The sequence below is a fragment of the Solanum dulcamara genome, chromosome 1, assembly GCF_947179165.1.
Source record: "Solanum dulcamara chromosome 1, daSolDulc1.2, whole genome shotgun sequence".
NCBI classification, from domain to species: Eukaryota; Viridiplantae; Streptophyta; class Magnoliopsida; order Solanales; family Solanaceae; genus Solanum; species Solanum dulcamara.
The window spans coordinates 24,391,320-24,407,740 of NC_077237.1; the positions used below are offsets into that span (position 1 = coordinate 24,391,320).

The 16,421-nt window shown below is 38.8% G+C and overlaps 2 pseudogenes; both read left to right on the forward strand.

The window, feature by feature from the left end:
* Nucleotides 1-6,818: 6,818 nt before the first annotated feature.
* On the forward strand, nt 6,819-6,938 carry LOC129904913 (5S ribosomal RNA; annotated as a pseudogene).
* Nucleotides 6,939-14,101: 7,163 nt separating this feature from the next.
* On the forward strand, nt 14,102-14,220 carry LOC129904955 (5S ribosomal RNA; annotated as a pseudogene).
* The last annotated feature ends 2,201 nt before the right edge of the window (nt 14,221-16,421 follow it).

Below are 16,421 nucleotides of genomic sequence, written 5' to 3' on the forward strand. Positions count from 1 at the left end.
AGTTCTATGAGTCTAGTTTCAAAAAAACTAATCCGTTTGTCCATATGACTTTAGAATTGAGAGATATTCATATTTTTGTGAGACTGCACAAGCAAGCACCTCAAGTGGGTCCCCCAAGCTGTAAGTCGGTTTTGCTTTATATATATCCGTGTCCTTCATTTATTTTTAATAAAAGCTGATCTAAATACCCAAAAAAATCAAAACTCAATCCACTAAAGCCTCCATGGATGTTGATCTCTTCAACTCGGATGTTTAGCGGAAGTTGCTCTACTTTGCGAGCTCATTGTTGTGGTATAGTTTCTTGTTGATTTAAGATCCGTTTGTTTTTTCTGTAAGGAGAAAGATTTTCAAGCTTCATATTTCCAATATTTTGGTTGAGGTAATTATCATCTTACAACCCTCCTTCGTAATTATATATTCTATTATTATTTTCATAGAATTTTGAGCTACGTGCTAGTGTCTTTTATATTGTGGATGTGGGCATCCCCCTTTTCATAGTTAGTTTGGATATTATTGTTGTTTATTGATAGAGTTAATATTATGTAGGGAATGGGAGGTTGGTTTGATTCTTATTGGAGTTGCATTCGATGATTGGATTGAATAACGTGAAGAATGCCTGGTTATGTTGCCATGGGAGCTTGTCGCTTTTTCGAGATATTGTTGGAATGTCTTAAATGGATTTATATGTTTATTATTATTTCTATTGGACTTATTTTATGGTTTGGACATGGATGGTCACGAGTGTGGCATTAGAGCCTTATTGGTTACTTATGGTTTGTTCTTACAGCCTTGATGATTTTTGTGTTGTTGCTTTTGTTGGATTGGACAAGCTTCATAGAGGAACCTTTTGTGCTTTGGTTGAAAGGTATGTTAAGGATGTTTCCTTCTTTCATCCTGTTTTCTTAAATCTTATGAGCTATACAAGAAGGATGTTATTATCGTTGATATACGTGTAGCCATATTTGTTGGTTGTTGGCTGCTCGAGTTGTTATAGTTCTTTATTATTAGGATTCTTATTCTGTTAGTAGCGTCCCTATGTTGGGCATGACTTAAAGATAGTTTGAATAGGTTTCTTATAGTTAAATTGCTCGCTTTTAGCCTATTGAATTGTTATTGTTGCCCTTTGGGCTATTGTGGTTAGCTGCAGGAATGTGATCATGCCTAAGAAGGCTATGTGTTGCCTATAGGGCTATATTGGTGCCTAAGAAGGCTATGTGCTGCCTACATTTCCTAAGAGGGCTATGAGTTGCCTATAGAGCTATACTGATGCCTGAGAAGGCTATGTATTACCTATGGGGCTATGTTGTTGCCAAAAGGTCTATGAGTTGACTATGAGGTTATATTGATGCCTAAGAGGGCTATGTGCTTCCTATAGGGTTTTATTATTGACTAAGAGGGCTATGTGACTGCCTACGGTGCTAGGGGGACTACCAGGGTATATAGACTCAATTGGCACCTTTTGGGCTTATGGGGGCCTAGGCATGTGGTCTTGTTTGCTATTTGTACCTGCCGAGCTTATGGGGGCTTAGTTAGGTTGTTGTTTTATTATTTTCAATGTGTTTATATTTAGGATATGGTCAGTACACTTATCTTAATCTTTATTCATTTATCTGATTACTCTTGGTATATTATGATACATGCTCATAGACTATAGCCTTTCATACTCGGTACATTAGTTTATACTGATGCCCTATTGTCGAGGGGTACTGCATTCATGCTTGCAAGTCCCGATAGACGTCTGGATAGACCTCTTCAGCAGTAAGGTTGGCTTCTATCAAGTTGGCTAGTCCCTTTCTTTCGGAGATGCTAGTGTTTGGAGGTTTGTTAGCTTTGGTTGTGTATTTTTTGGGTAGGTCAAGGCCTTATCCCGCCAAACTTTAATATTCTTAGAGGCTCACAGACTAGTGTGTATGTTAAATAGCTACGTTATGGCCAGGTTGGCCTGGTTTGTTGGGTTGTTAGGATTGATAGTTTTTTAATGCATTGTCTTGTTATATACTTGCTTTCAACTTCTGTATAGAGATCATGGTGGCCTCGACGATCCAATCAGGACTTGTGTGCTAATTGACTCCTTTTTTATATAAACTGTTGCAAATAGTTGTTTCTTTTATAGAGTTGTTGACAGGGGCCTTGCCGGCCGAGGGCTTAATTTTATGTCGAGATATACTTATTTATTTTCTTGATTGCGTATGGCTGCCATGCACTAGTAGCAAATAGTTCAGCAGGGTCGGCTCGGGCCTGAGTTTTGGCATTAGGTGCCCAGTTGCACCCCTTGAGTTTAGGGTGTGACAGTAATAAACTAATAAAAAGACGAAAACATAAGCTAAATACAAGAAAAGATAAGAAGAGATTCGTACACCCCCTACATATTTGATACCTTCTCCTACAGTGAAACTAATAACCCCAACCCCGTTAGTTATCCCATCTATTACTCGTCGATCAACAAAATGAGTAAATTTAGCTAATCCTCTTATCCCACCAACTAAGAATCTTGTATAAAAAGCATCTATGTGATCATAATTATAGGACCAACCATATATACCATTTATAATTTTATCCCACTAAATTCTCTTAGGATCTTTTTTAACAAAAGATTTAGTGAACTCCAAAATTTTTAAAGAAGAATAAATGGGTTTATACAAAAAAGATGCTATAACTATTCTGAAATAAGCTATACGGACCGAAAGAATTGCATCCTTTAAAATTTCATTCCAATCCATCGAATTATTTTAATTTGGATGCAAAAGATTTATACATGGAGCTAAACATTTCAAAAAGATATCCAAATTAACTCCTTTCTGGTTTAAAGGAATTCCTATAGCTCCAAAAAACAAAGTAAAGAGTCCTAATACAAAACATTGGGAATAACATACTATTGTCTTATTCATAAGGATAGGAAGAAACCGCTTTATGCTCAAAGTAAGCAATAGTCATAAAAGGTCGTATCATCTTTCTTCCATTTTTATCAATTGGATATTTATTTTTTGGAAAAAATAAGTACTTTCATTATTATTCATTGTTAATAAACAAGAGTTTTTCCTAACTCTAATTTTACCATAGAGATATTAAATAGAAAAGGGTTTTGTGTTTCCCACCATAATTTTGAAAAATTTATGTTTAAATGTCCTTCAAAAGTAAGTATATAGATCTGAAACATATAAAATGCAGTTAATCCCACTGTGACCCAAGTTATTATTGCAAAAATTGCCGAATACAATCAACTATCATTAAGAATTTCATCTTTGGACCAATAACTCTTATTTGTATTTTAATTTTTATTGGTGTTGCTGGTAAATCTACACAGATAGGATCACATTCTTGGTCACCTAATGCTATGGTGGGTCTCACTCCAATATCCTTTTGGATTCATGCAGCTACTATGGTAACAAATGGCGTTTTCATGATAGAAAGGTGTTCTCCTTTATTTGAATACACACCTACAACTTTGATTGTTATTAATTTTGCAGGAGCTATGACATCATTCCTTGCGGCAACCAGTGGAATATTACAGAATGATCTAAAGAGGGTCATAGTTTATTCAACTTGTAGTCAATTAGGCTATATAATTTTTTCTTATGACATCTCTAACTATTCGGTTAGCTTATTTTACTTAATGAATCACACCTTTTTGAAAGATTTACTATTCTTGAGTGCAGGTTTTGTGATTCATGCCATGTCGTATGAGCAAGTTATGTGGAAGATAGGGGGCTTGCCTCCTCATTCTCTTTTACCTATGCCATGATTCTCATGAGTGACTTATCTCTAATTGGATTTCCTTTTCTAACTAAATTTTATTCCAACGATGTGACCTTAGAGTTCGCTTACACTAAGTATACCATATATGGGAACTTTTCTTTCTGGTTGGGAAGTGTATCTATCCTTTTCACTTCTTATTACTCCATTCGTTCACTTTTTTCTAACATTTCTAGTAACAACTAATTCACTTGGGTGAGACATCTTACAATTTCATGATGTACCCATGCATATGGTCATTCCTTTAATACTTCTAGCTCTCAGGAGTCTCTTTGTAGGATACTTGGCAAAAGTGTGACCATTAGCCCATAAGTAAGTACTGCAATAAAGTGGTTGTTGCTCACCCAACATAATTGTATGAGGTCACAATTAACCTAAAATGATCATTCGGGGTGAACAAAAATTTGGAATCAGATGCGGGAAAACTCTCGTTAGTGGCTGAGATGTTCAATAGATTCCCTCTCTCTTTGTTAGAGTCCTGGCCCCTATGAGTGAGAAGAAAAGGGAGGAGGAAAGAGACCTTGGTGAACCATAGTAATTAGTGAACAAGTGTAAGTTTCAATGTCCGACTGTATTAAGTACTAACCACATCGAGGGACAGGCAAATGATGGGAATAAACAAAATCAATATGTTCTAATTCCTGGCCTTGCACTGACCATCCAATAAACCTTAAACTAAACGATCACTAATTGAAAGTCATAAAACATATATATATATATATATATATATATATATATATGCCACTTTTAGGGGTGACATGTGTCAACCCCTAAGTGGTGACATGTGTCAAGCCCTTATAGGGCTAATGCACCACACGTCCAACTATGGGCTACCACGTGGCATATGGGGCCCACCCCTTACTCTAGCTTCTGCCACATGGCACTCCCAGCTACTTCCATGTGTCACTTCCTCATGCTGCCATGTGGTACCTTCTTTTCTTCCTCGTGGTTTCGTAATCTCATCTTACTTTACGAACCTATGTAATCCTTGCTACGTAAGCTTGGTATGTACTTGAGTAACATAATCATGTAAACTTTCCAAGTTGGTAGCTTACATAAGTAAGCCGAGTCCTACGACTCATTATTTAGTCTCCAACGTCTTCCAAATTCCCAACGTCTTCCATATTCTTACAACTCTATTCCCCATCTTTTTTATTATGGGGTATCTCATTCCCCCTTCCTTAGAGTTGTTTGGTAGCGTTATAGATTATCCATCTCACGTGGTAAATCTTAAGAGCTTAGGAGTTTTTAAGGGGTCTTAAGAAGCTTTAAGAACTTTAGAAAGCCTTAAGAAACTTAAGAGACTTACGATCCTTTCAAGAGACTTAAGAACCTTTTAAGAGACTTAAGAACACATTCCAAGGTAAAATAGTATGGGGTGTAACATCCTTCCCCCCTTTATAAAATTCATCCTCGAATGTGAACTAAAACCTTCCTTAAGATCTTATACAGATTATATGGAAATTCCTGTCTATTATAATAACATATACTTTCATCAAGCAACCAATATAAAAGTTTCAAAAGTTGGGATTACTTGTAGACGTAGGGAATAAATACAGATACTTGTGTTTTATTTCCTTTTTAGCTTTCCAGGTTGTTTCTTCGCAATTCTCATTTTGCCACAACACCTTGACAGAAGCTACGTCCATAGTCCATAATCTTCTAATCTACTGATCTAGGATGATGATAGGTTGCTCGTCGTAGGATACCTCCTCTGTGACCTAGATATCATCCACGTGATATACTCAGGATGGATCCCTAATATATTATCGAAGCATTGACACATGGAAGATTGGGTGTACTACTTCCAGATCCACTGGTTAGTCCAGCTCGTAGGCAACCTTGCCTATTCGGCGGAGGATCTGATAAGGGCCAATGCATCTCGGACTAAGGTCCTCTTTCTTGCTGGTTCTCATCACTTTCTCTTTGGGCGACACTTTTGAGAGTGCTTAATTATAACTTGAAACCTTAGAGATGGACGTCGATTATCCGCGTATGACATTTTTCGACTCTGTGCTGCTAATAATCTCTCCCGAATAAGCTTCAGCTTCTATACTGCCTATTGAACCACGTCTAGCTTATTAGTCATGTTTTACTAACACCAAACCAACTAATTGGCAACCTACACTTTCTGCCATACAAAGTCTTGTAGGGGCCACCTGGATACTAGAATGATAGTTAATATCGTAAGTACTCTTGATAGGTGGTAGGCAATTGTCTGTGTTACCTTTGGGGTCAACTGTATAGGCCCGCAATATATTGTCTACTGTGTAGCTACCAAGGTTAGTCTGTCCTTCAGTTTGAGGGTAAAGTGGTGTAAGAAGACCTATCTATCTTCCCAATCTCTTCACGGACTAATCTTCGGTAGTTAACTGTAACTTGGGCTCTTTCGTTTGGGACAATAGCTATGGAGACTCCGTAAGGTCCTACCACCCTCTTAACTTATAATTTCAAACCTTCTCGGCTGAGCAGGTAGTCTTTGATTGAAGGAGCATGGACAAATATTGTTAATCTGCCGGAAGCATTCCTTTCAGAATCATTTGTCCATGGAGTGCGAAGTGAGTCTTGTAGACAAGGTCGTATTGTAGAATCTTTGAACTCGTGTATTACTTCCTGCCTTCTTTAGATGACATCAACTAGTACCCTTACCTTTTGGGTTTTGCTTTTTGCCCCTCAGAGTTGGCTGCCAAGTGGTATCAAAATTCCCTCACACAATGGCCTGTATAGCCGTTCCGTGGTTTGCCTATCATTAACTGGTTTATGTTGAAGAACTGTGGCATACATGTGCGCTATCTGTTAGTAATCAGCTAATCCTGCTTGTTTTGCTTAAGCCCTTTTACAATTCCCTTAATGTAACTTATAACACTTTAGGTACATAATCTTTTGTCGTTGCTTCGCCGCTAGTTCGGATTCTTCCATCTCGTGTGATCATACTAGCGCTAACGCACTAGATTCCACTAGAATTTTGAAGTTAAGCGTGCTTGGGCGACAGTAGTACTAGGATGGGTGACCTCCTTGGGAAGTCCTTTTGTCGTTGCTTCGCCGCTAGTTCGGATTCTTCCATCTCGTGCGATCATACTAGCGCTAACGCACCAGATTCCACTAGAATTTTGAAGTTAAGCGTGCTTGGGCGACAGTAGTACTAGGATGGGTGACCTTCTTGGGAAGTCCTCGTGTCACGTTCCATTACCATTCTTGCAAGATTTACCTTAGCGTCTTCTCACTACTTCATGTTTCGCCTTGCCCTCTCTTCTTCTCTCTCATAATCGATGTCGGGGTAGATCTTTAATTCAACCATGATAGTGTCATTTTTGTCCATTTAATTTAACTTCTCTTCGTATTCTTTGTAACGTCTCCAAAATATCATAACTCATTTTCATCATGTACTCCTCCGCTTGGTCTTATCTTGTATATAACTATTTGTAGGTTGCACAACTACTCTTATACCACTGGTATGAGGTAAATGCAGTCTTTTCATCTCCCGGACCGTCTTGCTTTACATATCGACTTCACACTAGGACTTGCTCGTGCTAATGCTATTTTATCCTACTTCTTTCTTTTCTTCCTTTACGTACTTCTTGGTCTCCTTATTTCCTACCATAGGAGATTTTCTATTCTCCTTGCTACTTAGCGACCAATGAAGCCGTTTCCATATATTAATCTTTACTCAAACACGACCCTACTACCCTTTTCGCGGCCCTTAGTTTGCTCAGTCTTACCCTGTTATCATATTCACCCTTTTTTGTATGCACCCATCCATTCGGGTCTCTACCAATGGTTCTCTGCACGGTCTCAGATATCATGGATCCTATCTATCTATTGCTGGCCTTTAGCCTTTGCTAACTCATGCCAGCATGGGATCTCGCTTGAAATTTAAGCGTTCCTGTCAACATGTGATAGTGTCAGTTGAATTCTATCTCACACTTGTATTTCTCTTGTCCACTTCCTCCCTTTAGGGTGTACCCATGTCATCCTCTATTTATTTTCCATTGTCCGTACGCATGTGATTCTGTTCCAACACATTTGTCATACTGCCCCATGTCTATTCCTTCTGTTAGATCATCTAGACTTTAGGTTTCCCCTATAAGAAATCTTAGTACAATCATGGGGGCTTAGAATTCTCGATAAATATTACACACTCTAGTCCATGTACTGGTACTCGAGTCATATAACTAAAGTAGTAGTTTAACTGAAGCCACATTTCATTCATCCCAATCAGTACGTCACTAGTGCTTATAATCGTGTCCGATTCTCCATTCGGGGGAACTTATACTCTGATGACACGTGTTTCACGTTTTGTTTATCATATTGTTTTTCCAATGGATACCACTTGTTCCTTTAATAGTTTCACAATGCCTCAATTGTTTTGCAATTTCTATTCCCTATCTTCAAGGGATCCCACTATTTTCCAAAGTGGAGGTACATATACACAATACCCTTCTCTACTTCATGAGATTTCATCCTTATCGTTACCGTTGATACAATCTCTCAAGATATGTTACAACCGTATATCTCATTCTCTTTCTATCTCCCAAAATAAATTTCGGTAGGGTTTCCTCTATACTCCTTACTATCCCAAACCTGCACTCAGGAATTACCAACAATGCCTCACAGGGCCAATATATATATATATATATATATATATATATTCATATCACCGCCATACAGGGCGCCCAATATCAACAACAATATAAAATAATGGACTTACCTCGTATGTCCAACTCGAACTGCAACCGTTACACTTTCCTGTCTATATTTCCCTTCAATCTTCGACTTTATATTTCAATCATATTTCAATCTTCTTACATTATCTAGCATGCCTCCTTCACACCATTACTTGCTTGTATAATGGGTATCTTCCAATATCATCCGTCATTTTCTTCTGTCGATGTCATTCTTCAGCTGAAACCAAAGGTTAGAAAAAGGAATTTCATGTCCTATGGCTAGGATCTATCGCACGATCTAAGACAAGAAAGGAAGATAACATCCTAAATGTCCTATAGCCTCCTATTTATATATGTGGTGCACAATATACCGATAAACAAGACTCTACTAGACACGGTCTGTAGACATTCCAAGAAAAGACTGCTCTGATACCACTTTTGTCATGACCCAATCCCATAGGCCATGACGGGTGCTCGAACTGGACACTCGCGTGTACCCTTGATAACTATAGGGAAACTTGTCTCCTATTTGAGTCATAACATGCCAATAAGCAAGACAATATATATAAGCCAACGAGGCTATCGCAACATATAGGTACAACTGTTCACACATACATATACAACCCACATACATGCCTACAGACCTTTAAGAGTAAAAAGAAATAGTAACATAAGGAGGGATAGGGCCCTCGCTGTACCCGTGAATAAATAAATATATACATTAAAGGTTAATACCAAAACTAGGCTCCGGTACAATGGAGCACTTCTAAACTGCTGAGTGGAACTCCTACACTGACAGATCACCAAAGTGTGTATCTGTACCTGCGGGCATGAATGCAGCCCCCCAAAGAAAGGGGGTCAGTACGATATATGTACTGAGTATGTAAATCATAGACATCATAAGGAGATTACAGTTGGTGTAGGGATGCAGGGGGAAAGTATAACATTTAACCATTTACCGTACTCACATCGTATAAAAGAAAGTCATACATACTACCATCACGTATTGTACCCGGCCCGTTAGGGGACTCGGTGTACCATCTACATCATTCTGTCATCATAAGCACATACATATTATTAGCGCTATGGAATATACAGCCTGATCCATGTATATAGTAAGTATATGCCGAGGAATGTACGGCCTGATCTGCACATTGTATAATAATGCCAAGGAACATTTGGTCTGATCTACATATTATATAGTAATGCCAAGGAACGTTCGGCCCGATCCACGTATCATATAGTAATGTCGAGGAACGTTTGGTCCAATCCACATATCATATACCATACCTGGCCCTTTATAGGACTCGATGTCATCATATCATCATATACCATACTCGGTCCTTTATGGGACTCGGTGTTATCATATCATCATATACCATACCCGGCCCTTTACGGGACTCGGTATCATAATCATCATATACCATACCCGACCCTTTATAGGACTTGGTGTCATTATATCATCATATATCGTATCCGGCCCTTTATGGGACTCGGTGTCATAATCATCATATACCGTACCCGACCCTTTATGGGACTCGGTGCCATATTCATCATATACCGTACCCGGCCCTTTTGGGGACTCAGTGTCATAATCATCCTATTATTATCTGAGGCTCAATATAACAATCATACTAGACTACCCTTTGAGGTTCAGAATGGTACTTATCCCAAGTGCCCTATAAGTGTCATTAGGGGTCGTATCAACTAGAGTCTCAGGAATCATAGGCATTTATCAAGTAATGTCAAATGGCTTATGAAATCAGAGGTATTGGTCATCTTAGAGTCCTTAGGAATAGGAGCTTCTCAAAGTAAGGACATGGGTCACTATAGCATCTGTGAGCATATGGACTTCCACACGCCAATTCCCGTTTTACGTACAGAAGGCTCGAGGGTAGTAGCTAAACTACCATAAGAGCATTAACATCAGAAAATGAGTAAGAGACAAAAATCCTATTCGGAACTTAAGAATGAGATTACCCCAGCTTGTATACATATCACTTACTTTTAGGATATGCCAAACGAGAAGAGAGGATAGTTTACATACTTACTACTTTCTATCACATAGAAGGCTTGAGAGGCAATAACTCAACTAGTATAAGAGTTCTACCATCGATAAGTGAATAAGACTTATGGACCATACTAGGAGTTTTAAGAATAGAATTACTCCCAAATTTCATACACATCTCATACTTGTGCTAAGACATACCAAGAAAAAAGAGTTAGCTTCACATACTTACTACCCTCCATCATATAGAAGGCTTGAGAGCCGTAGCTCTATTACTATGGAAGTTCTAACATTAGGAAGTTGGTAAGACTCATAATTCTTGCTCGGAGCTTTATGGATGGGATACTCCCCAAAGCTTGCATCATGTGATACTTATATCAAGACATGCCAAAAGAATAGAGAGGATAGGCTTTACATACTTATGCTAACGACATGCCAAGAGAAAGAATAAGCTTTACATACTTATGCCAATGACATGCCAAGAGAAAGAATAAGCTTCACATACCTCTTATGGATTACTCTTATACGTTCGCCTCGTCCTCTATTGATCCTATTTAACATGAAAGTAATACTAAGGTTAATGACCTTTCACTTTCCAATTACCTACTATATACCCAAGTACTCATAGGAGTTATTTCCTTATCCATTACCCTCGACTAGTTTGTTACTAGTTCTGAATCTACCAAAAATCGGGAAACATCTCCCTTATAACTTCAACATCCCCGAGATTTCAAATTGGACATAATATCAACAACTATACCACCACCAACAACCAGCAGCATATTTATAAGTAAATCCCTTCAACCTTACACAATACAAGCTCCAAACTACGATACGAAAATAGAGTTTTTAATCTTTATTTCGCAAAATCTTTAACCATACCAAACGGAGGTCATGTGGCTTAAAATAGAAGCACCCACACCCTTTTTAAAACTTTAAAGTACTGCAACACGCAACCCAACCAGCTTCACCTGCAGCACCACAACGACAACCCACTACTCGACTTTGATTTAGCTATAACTACTTTAATTTAGTTTGTTTCTAACGTCAATCATCCTTATGCAGTTTTTCTACTTACAACCTTATTTAAGACATGTAATATAACTCATAACAACATCATAAACTCCAATATTAAAGGTAAAACCTTACCTTACCCAAAACTCATCAAACTCATCGAAACTTGCCTCGGAAGTTCCTTTAGCGTGCCTAAAACTTTGTGGCTGTTTGATAACGTTTTGGGCTGATCCAAATAATAAATTTTCATTAATAACACCTTCATAAAATTGTGGTTTACCCTAAATAATTAATTCACAGAACGAAATCGGAGAACTTACCCTTTTTTGGCTCCAAATCTGTGGCTCTCTTTCTCAAGTTTAAGGTTTCTCCTCTCTCTTGTTCTAGATTTCTCTTCTCTTCTTTTTGTCTTTATAAGTCTCTTGATAAGAATGACTAGAGGATAAGTATGAACTAAAGTCATAAAACATATATATATAGAGAGGCCACTTTTAGGGGTGACACATGTCAACCCCTAAGTGGTGACACATGTCAAGCCCTTATAGGGCCAACGCACCACAGGTCCAACCATGGGCTGCCACATGGCATATGGGGGCCCACCCCTTACTCCAGATGCTTCCACATGTCACTCCTAGATGCTGCCATATGGCACTCCCTCATGCTGCCATGTGGCATATTTTTTTCTCCCTTGTGAGTTCGTAATCTCATCTTACTTTATGAACCTATGTAATCCTTGCTACGTAAGCTTGGTATGTACTTGAGTAACTTAAGCATGTAAGCTTTCCAAGTTGGTAGCTTACGTAAGTAAGCCGAGTCCTATGACTCATTATTTAGTCTCCAACATCTTCCAGATTCTTACAACTCTATTCCCCATCTTCTCTATTATGGGGTATCTCATTCCCCCTTCCTTAGAGTTATTTGGTAGCGTTATAGATTATCTGGCTCACATGGTAACTCTTAAGAGCTTAAGAGTTCTTAAGGGGTCTTAAGAAGCTTTAAGAACTTTAGGAAGCTAACTTAAGAGGCTTACGATCCTTTCAAGAGACTTAAGAATCTTTCAAGAGACTTAAGAACCTTTCAAGAGACGTAAGAACGCATTCCAAGGTACAAAAGTAAGGGGTGTAACATCCTTCCCTCCTTTAGGACATTCTTCCTCGAATGTGAACCAAAACCTTCCTTAAGATCTTATACAGATTATATGGAAATTCCTGTCTATTGCAATAACACATACTTTTATCAAGCAACCAATATAAAAGTTTCAAAAGTTGGGATTACCTATAGACATAGGGAATAGGTACGGATACTTGTGTTTTATTTCCTTTTTAGCTTTCCAGGTTGTTTCTTCTCGATTCTCATTTCGCCACAGCACCTTGATGAAAGCTACGTTCTTAGTCCGAAATCTTCTAATCTGCCGATCTAGGATGGCGATAGGTTGCTCGCCGTAGGATAACTCCTCTATGACCTGGATATCATCCACGTGATATACCCGAGATGGATCCCCAATACATTATCGAAGCATTGACATATGGAAGACAGGGTGTACTACTTTCAGATCCGCTGGTTAGTCCAGCTTGTAGGCAACCTTGCCTATTCGATGGAGGATTTGATAAGGGCCAATGCATCTCGGACTAAGGTCCTCTTTCTTGCTGGCTCTTATCACTTTATCTGTGGGCGACATTTTTGAGAGTGCTTAATTATAACTTGAAACCTTAGAGATCGACGTAGATTATCCGCGTATGACTTCTTTCAAATTTGTGCTGCTAATAATCTCTCCCGAATAATCTTCACCTTTTATACCACCTATTGAACCACGTCTGGCTTATTACTCATGTTTTACTAACACCAAACCAACCAATTGGCGACCTACACTATCTACCATACAATGTCTCATACGGGGCCACCTGGATACTGGAATGATAGTTAATATCGTAAGTACTCTTGACAGGTGGTAGGCAATTATCCGTGTTACCTTTGGCATCAATTGTATAAGCCCGCAACACATCATCTACCGTGTAGCTACCAAGCTTAGTCTATCCATCAGTCTGAGGGTAAAGTGGTGTACGAAGACCTATCTGTCTTCCCAATCTCTTCATGGACTAATCTTCGGTAGTTAACTATAACTTGGGCTCCTTCGTCTGGGATAATAGCTATGGGGACTCCATAAGGTCCTACCACCCTCTTAACTTATAATTTCAAACCTTCTCGGCTGAGCAGGTAGTCTTTGATTGAAGGAGCATGGACTAATATTGTTAATCTACTAGTAACATTCCCTTTAGAATCATTTGTCCATGGAGTGCGAAGTAAGTCTTATAGCCAAGGTCGTATTGTGGAATCTTCGACCTCGTGTATTACTTCCTTCCTTCTTTAGATGACATCAACTAGTACCCTTACCTTTTGGGTTTTGCTTTTTGCCCCTTAGAGTTGGCTGCCAAGTGGTGTCAAAATTCCCTCACACAATGGCCTGTATAGCCGTTCTGTGGTTTGCCTATCATTAAGTGGTTTATGTTGAAGAACTGTGGCATACATGTGCGCCATCTGTTAGTAATCAGATAATCCTGCTTGTTTTTCTTAAGCCCTTTTACAATTTCCTTAACGTAACTTATAACACTTTAGGTACATAATCTCGTATCGTTGCTTCGCCGCTAGTTTGGATTCTTCTATCTCGTGTGATCATACCAGCACTAACTCACCAGATCCCACCAGAATTTCGAAGTTAAGCGTGCTTGAGCGAGAGTAGTACTAGGATGGGTGACCCCCTAGGAAGTCCTAGTACTATTCTCGCCCAAGCACACTTAACTTCGAAATTCTGGTGGGATCTGGTGCGTTAGTGCTGGTATGATCGCACGAGATGGAAGAATCCAAACTAGCAGCGAATATTTGCAGTTGATCTTCTGACTTTTTCCATCAATAGCTAAATGTTTTGAACTATTTTGATTCATGATCGCATATGCAAACCTTATCCCATGGGCTTTTGCAGACATTTTTCATTCTTCACCCGATCCTGATTATCCTTTCCAAAGCCAACCTAATTGCTTACCTTTAAAAAGTTGCTAAATAGGCCTTCTCCCTTATGCCTTTATATATATATATATATAAAGGAAATTAGATAGTTTTATATAAAATTAGCTGGATTGTCTGAAGTATGAACATAATTGCTTTTGTCTTGAAGGCCCAGTGAGTTCCTTATTTTTTTTGCAAAGGCGGCTCTTTTATTTGGGAGTGTGAGATAGGCAGACGGGGAGTACGCAACCTCAAAATTGTTGGGGTTTCTAGCAATAATAGATGAAATAATCAGATGGTACGCCATAAACCTAGAACTAATATTTAAATTGAAAAATCAACATCAGGTCTTGGCTATCCAAAAAACACGCACTGTAGTAGAAGATCACAAAATGCAACATAACAAGGGGGTCGTTAGATTGCATCTTGCGTGAAGGAAAAAGTTAATCAATTAGAATTAAAATAGGGATGTGAGGAGAAAGAGACATTTTTGAGCCTACAAGCAGCAAGCAACAATGGCTTTTCAGTTGTTGCGCACTAGCTTGTAATTTAAGGGTATAGAATGGGTGCTCCTTTCTCAAAATTTTCTATAATATAAGGTAAGATTTTTTCAACCCTATTTTTGGAGTTTCCCCAACCAACCTATAGCTTACTAATAAAAAGGGGCTTCCCCTTTTCAGCTGCACTACACTGCCGTATAAGCAATAAATCCACTAGGTTAGATTAGCAACCTTCTATCTGGCCTCTATACCAATAGTAGAGTGGCTTGCTACTTTCAATTAGAAAAGGATGATTGATCAAGGTAAAGGGGAAAGGAGTTGTCCCCCTTCTCTGGTAACCCACCGCCGCATATGTAGAAAAAGAAGCACTAGGGAAGGAAGAACAATAGTTTTACTTTTGCACATGAGGTGGCGGGTTTGTCTAGGTAACATAATAGAAATATATTGGATCGCAAATCTTGGAATAACGGTTCGACCCTATCCTTGGCCTCGAGGAGTAGTGAACAGTACAAAACTTATTTCAATCAAATGGCATAGTATTAGGGTAGGAGGCTTTCTTTTGTTAGAGAAATCCATCTACAAGATTCTAGAACTTCCAAACCAAGGAAATACACGATGAGAAGAAGCTTTTTCTGTTACATTTCAAAAGAATAAATTTGGTAAGGGTATAGTAGACCCTATGGTCGATCAAAGGTGATATTCCACTTGAACTCAAATTTATCTGACCTTCAATCCATCTTTGTCCAGCCAACTCATAACAAAATGTTAGACCAATGCTGACATAACTGAATTGGTTGAGGAAAAGTAACCCCCAGTGAACAAGCACTCTCGCTCCTAAAAGAAGAGATCAAAAAATCGCTAGGTTGTCTAGGACACGTTTGAAGAGGAGGACGACACCCCCTAAGTTGACCACCCTACTTACTAATGAACTATGATATGGGGGAGGTGAACGAGAATCAACCAAAATCCTATACCACTTGACTGACCCCTTCATAGTCCATCCATTATGATTGGGGATAGCTGGAACCGATTAGAAGTGCAAATCGCACAAGCAGAGATGGGAAATGGACCGCAGCGCAATGACTAAGACTTGTGTTAGAGGAGTTTTCAGATTAGCTAACACTTATGGAGAGACAAGGACCCGTAACTCTTGTAGGGCACCAACTGCCTGTATCGCTATAGCAAACCCTCTCTTTACTCAATGGATAGCGCTTATTCTCTTTCGATGAACAAAATGAGAAATGGGGGAGAAATCCAAAAAGTGGTCTTAATTGAAGAGGCTTTGCACCTAAAATAGGACTAATGAAGATCCAAAAAAAGGTCTGGGCTTTCGAAAATTTGAAAATGCAAGGGGTAAAAAGACAATCTTTTGAACAACCAAGCTGACATAAGGATTCTAGCTCGCGCCCACTTAAAGTAGATGGAGATTCAAAAATAGATGTGGTAGAGACTCAAGTCTAAGAGATGGATCACTATCACTGT